We start from the raw sequence: 5744 nt of genomic DNA, 5'->3' as shown, positions 1-5744 counted from the left end.
ATTGCGCCTTATACTCGAGCTCTACTGGAAGGTGACATGCTTTTCCGTAAACTAGATTGAATGGTGTTGTTCCTAATGGTGTCTTGAATGCTGTTCGATATGCCCATAATGCATCGTCAAGCTTGGTATACCAATCCTTGCGATGAACTGCAGTTGTTTTCTGCAAAATCGACTTGATTTCTCTGTTTGAGATCTCTACTTGACCGCTAGTTTGGGGATGGTATGGAGAAGCAACTTTATGTGTAACTCCATTCTTTCTAAGAAGATTTTCGGAGACTCTGTTGATGAAATGCGATCCTCCGTCGCTTATCACAATTCTGCGAACTCCAAAACGCGGGAATATCACAGATTTAAATAGCTTCATGATGACTTTAGCATCGTTGGTGGGACTAGCGACTGCTTCAAACCACTTAGAGACGTAGTCTACTGCTACTAAGATGTATTGATTCCCAAAAGAAGTAGGAAAGGATCCCATAAAATATATTCCCTAGACATCGAAAATTTCGACTTCGAGAATAAAATTTTGAGGCATCTCATTCCTTTTGCTTATGTTACCCATCCTTTGGCATTTATTGCATCGCGATATATAAGCTTGAGTATCTTTGAACAAAGTAGGCCACCAAAAACCTGCTTGTAAGATCTTTGAAGCGGTTTTGAAGGTTGCAAAGTGTCCTACGTAAGACGAGCTATGGCATCCGAATAAAATTCCTTCCATCTCTTCTTCAGCCACGCATCTTCGGAATAACCCATCAGCACATCTCTTATAGAGATAGGGTTCATCCCAAAAATAATGTCTTACGTCTTTCAGAAACTTTTTCTTCTTATAACCAAAGAATTGTGGTGGTTCTACATCAGCTGCTAGGTAATTCGCTATGTGCCTAAACCATGGGGTATTGAAAGCATCTGGTCTTCGCATGAGTTGACGTGGTGGTGCGGTATTAGCATTGGTTGGGGTAGTATCTATTGCATAGATGTTTTCTTCTGGCAAACTGTCATTTAAAGGCAATCTTTCTTTAACTCGAATTCTTGAAAGATGGTCTGCAACTCCATTATCTGCTCCTTTCCGATCTTGAATTTCGATATCGAATTCTTGCAGTAGGAGGATCCATCTTATCAACCGAGGTTTAGCGTCTTTCTTAGACATTAAATACTTGATTGCAGCATGATCAGTATGAACTATGACCTTAGATCCTACGAGATAAGAACGGAATTTCTCAAATGCAAATACGAAAGCCAGAAGTTCTTTCTCTGTTGTAGCATAGTTGCATTGAGCTTCGTCAAGAGTTCTGCTTGCGTAGTAGATTACGTGCAGTTTCTTATCTTTTCGTTGGCCAAGCACCGCTCCGACTGCATAGTCACTTGCATCGCACATGATTTCGAATTGGAGTTCCCAATCAGGTGCTTGCACGACTGGAGCGGAGACAAGGGCTTCTTTGATCTTATGAAACGCGGCTAACCACTCATCATCGAACTCGAAGTTCGTTTACTTGCAAAGCAAACGCGTAAGAGGTCTAGCTATTTGAGAAAAATCTTTTATGAAACGCCTATAGAATCCTGCGTGTCCTAAGAAACTACGAATGCCTTTTACGTTTGTGGGAGGTTGTAGGCTGGTCATGACTTCTATTTTGGCTTTGTCAACTTCAATACCTTTTCCCGAAATTCTGTGCCCAAGCACGATTCCGTCTCGTACCATGAAGTGACATTTTTCCCAATTTAATACTAAATGCTTATCTTCACATCTTTGCAGAACTTTACCAAGGTTGCCTAGGCATTTTTTCAAAAGAAGATCCATACACGGAGAAATCATCCATTAACACTTCCATGAAATCCTCAATAAAATCTGTGAAGATCGACATCATGCACCGATGGAAGGTAGCAGGTGCATTACACAGTCCAAAAGGGATATGTCGGTAAGCAAACGTGCCATATGGACAGGTAAATGTCGTTTTTTCTTGATCCTCCAGGCGAATAGGAATTTGAAAAAATCCGGTGTATCCATCAAGGAAGCAATAGTAGGGGTGATTAGCTAACCTTTCTAGCATTTGATCTATGAAGGGAAGTGGAAAATGATCTTTCCTAGTTGCTGCATTCAGTTTCCGGTAATCGATGCACATACGATATCCAGTTACTGTTCTTGTAGCGATCATTTCATCTTTATCATTTTTAATGACAGTGACTCCTCCTTTCTTTGGGACAACATGAACTGGGCTAACCCAAGTGCTATCTGAGATAGGAAAGATTATTCCAGCTTCTAAAAGCTTCATAATCTCCTTCTTGACAACATCCATGAGATTAGGGTTCAGTCTCCTTTAACTTTCGATTGAGTTTTTAGCATTATCCTCTAGATTAATCTTGTGCATACAAAGATATGGAGAGATTCCAGGTATGTCATCAAGTGAATATCCTAAGGCTTTTCTATGCTTTCTCAGCTCAGTCAACAGCATTGTGGTTTCTTATTCAGTCAATCCAGAGTTTATTTTGACAGGATAAGTAGAATTTGGTCCAAGGAAGGCGTACTTAAGTCCAACGGGAAGAGGTTTAAGCTCGACTTTAGGGGCTTTAAGCTCGCTCCAAGGATCATTAATGGCTGCAGCAGTGTCTTTAGGAGGTGTAGGAATGTTTGTTTGGTCCTTAAGAGCTAGATAGTTTAGAGGTTTCCTATAAGTTTCGGATTTATCAAGCATACGCGCGCACTCACTTGAAATTTCTTCAAGGAAATTGCGTTCATCTTTTGCGGGTGAAAGCGTGACACTTAAAGGGTCGTGTAGAAGAAGATCTTCATAGACTTCCTCAATAATTCCGTCTAACTCATCAACCCAACAAATTTTGCCATCCAGAGTCGGTTTATCGAAACTTTTGTTCATGTCAAATTGCATAACTATGCCGGCTAGATGAAGGTCAATTTTTCCTTCAGGAACATTGATTATGGCTCCGGCTGTAGATAGGAATGGTCGTCCAAGAATAAGTGGATCCTTAGGTTCTCTTTCTAGTTCTAGAACTACGAAATCGGTGGGTATGGAACATTTTTTGATTTTGACAGGAACATCAATTAAGATACCTACAGGTTGTCTAACGGAACGATCAGCTAAAACTAAGGAAATTTTAGTGGGCTGGAAAGTGTGGTGTCCTAAACGTTTTGCTACTGAAAGAGGCATCATGTTTATGCTTGATCCTAAATCAAAGAGAGCACGCTCGAAAGCTACATCATTGATGGTGCATGAAAGTACGAAACTTCCAGGATCGTTTTTCTTTTCAGGGATTCGGCTTTGCAGGATAGAACTACATTCATGGGTTATCATCATAACGCCTTCTTCAAGAGTTAAAGAATTTGTTAGAATACCCTTCATGTATTTTCTTAAAGCAGAAATCATAGCACAAGCTTCTACGAAAGGTAATCTCACATTTAATTGATCGATTAGCTCTCTCAGCTTAGCTTTTTCTTTTTCTTTCTTAGGGGCTCTTAAGGCTCTAGGATATGGAGGTTTTGGTTTATAGACACGAGTTGGTGGAGGTGGAATCGGGTCTTCTCCGAGAGTTTCCTGGGATGAATCTTTTCTTACTTCTTCTCTATCCTTTTCTCCTACCACTTCTTTTTCAATGTCTTCAACCGTGATTCTTTCTCTTTCTTTTTCATTTTCCTTACCCTTTTCCTCATATTCGGGATCTTTAGGAAATTCAGGATCTTTGTAAGCTAATCCACTCCTAAGTGTGATAGCTTTCACATGATCAGAGGGATCTGCTTCACTTGAGCTTTCGAAAGATTTTTCACTTGGCTCCTCTTCAGAATTTTCTAAGTTTTTAGAATTAGTTTTGATCATCAGGCTAAGGAGGGTGGAAAATTTTTCATTGAAATCTTTCTGTATCTCTTTTAGTTCAGATCTAAGATCACTAATTTCTTCAGACCTAGATTTTTCAAGCTCTAGAATTCTTTTGTTTAGGTTTTCAGCTTCAGAAGAGGGAAAACTAGGATATAAAACAAGATTAGATTGAATAGCCAAGATTGGTTCGGAAGGTGGTTTCCAGACAAGCTCGGAAGACAGTTTCCCGCGGTCAGAAGGTTCGCGACCGCGGTGAAACAGGTCTTGGCCGCAGTCAGCATCATCACGACCGCGGTGAAAGCTTGGTTTGCCGCGGTCCGGATGAATGGACCCGCGGTGATCAGAAACGAATGGAAAATCTTGAATTTGATAGACTTCTGCAGTGTTCACCATCCCTTGATCATAAGAATCCATTGGGTTGTCCCAACCGTCAAAGTTACACATATTGTGCGCCTTGTTTGGTTGTTGCAATCCAAGATGACTCATTATGTGATGGAGACACTTTATAACTTCCGAGATCTCTTCTTTCTTCTCAGGAATTGCAGAATTGCCAAAGGTTGCTTGATTTCGGATGCTGTTTGCGAAATTGTTGATGAAAGCATGAGGATCTTCTACAGATCTAGTTGAGAAGTCTCCATTACTTGCTGTGTCAAAAGAGTGTCGTAACTCTGGAGTTATACCGCGATAGAAGATACCCAGCAGGTATTATTCGGTATATCCATGGTGTGGACAATCTCTTTGGTATTCCCTAAATCTTTCCCAAGTATCTAAAAGATCTTCATCTTCTTTTTGTTTAAAAGTTCTTATCTTGTTTCTTAAGAGATTTGAACGATTTCTAGTGTAAAAACAATTAAAAAAGCAGTTCTACACGCTGCCCACGTTTTTAGTGAAGCAGGTTCTAAAGATTTTAGCCATTTGCTGGCATTGTCTCTCAAAGAGAATGGGAAAAGACTACACTTGTGGTAATCCCCATCTGCTGTAATGGTTACACATAATTCTTTGAACGTCTCGATATGGTCAATCGGGTGTTCGGAATTGTAACCATGGAATTGATTTTGTTGAACTAAATGGATATATGGTACCTTAATTTTTGTTTTGCCTTACTCTAGTAAGGCTGGTTGAATAGCTCTTCGATCACCCAAGAATTTCTCGAGTGAATCGAAACTTCCAATCAGTTCATCATCATCTTCACGTTTTGTCGATCCGATTAGCTCATTGTCATCATAAATCGGTTCTTCAAACTCATCATCAGTCAGGTCATCATCGCTTGGATCACCATCCACACGATTTGGTGGATCACCAAGAGTCCAGGGAACATGTTCCCGGTCTCTCATCGCAGAGAAACCTGAAAAATTCAAAAGAAAAAGTAAAAGTAAACAAGTGTTCTAATGGATTTAAGCTGGGATTCGCAACGAAACAAATCAAAGTCCCCGGCATCGGCGCCAAAAACTTGATGCGATTGTAAACGGGGTTGGTCGGTTTTTGTTTTACTAAGCTTCAGATTTTAAATTTATAACCCCTAAATGTCTGCAAGTGCACAGATGTGTGCTGTAGTACTTAGGGTATCGATCCACAAAGACTTAGTTGTTTCGGTACGAATTCACAGCTATGCTTAAATCAGACTAGAACTAAACAATTTGGGTTTAGGTTTTGGGTTTTGGTTGTCACTAAATCTAAACTAGAAAGCAAGTAAAAAGCAATTGAAAGAAAACGAAAGGAAAGCAAATAAAAAGCGATTAACAAAGGCAAACGGAAGCAAGTAAATAGCGAATAAAAGTAGAATGGAAATCGAAGGTTGTAAGCAATTAAAGACAAACGTTGGGCATCAAGGGTAATTCGCATGGGCTCATGGACTAGGTTATGTCGATTTTAAACAAGTGATAAAGGTAATCAACTACATATGTTCTAGAACTCGAGGCACAGAAG

The 5744-nt window shown here is 39.9% G+C and overlaps 1 non-coding gene across 1 annotated transcript; it reads left to right on the top strand.

Moving 5' to 3' along the window:
* Positions 1 to 4533: 4533 nt before the first annotated feature.
* On the top strand, positions 4534 to 4641 carry LOC112081741. Its single transcript, XR_002896663.1, has one exon. It is a non-coding gene; the product is annotated as a small nucleolar RNA R71 (small nucleolar RNA).
* The last annotated feature ends 1103 nt before the right edge of the window (positions 4642 to 5744 follow it).

This window comes from Eutrema salsugineum, unplaced genomic scaffold (genome assembly GCF_000478725.1).
Source record: "Eutrema salsugineum unplaced genomic scaffold, Eutsalg1_0 scaffold_10, whole genome shotgun sequence".
Classification (NCBI taxonomy): Eukaryota; Viridiplantae; Streptophyta; class Magnoliopsida; order Brassicales; family Brassicaceae; genus Eutrema; species Eutrema salsugineum.
Note: the sequence above shows the minus strand (reverse complement) of the source record. Positions and strands in the feature narration are given on the sequence as shown.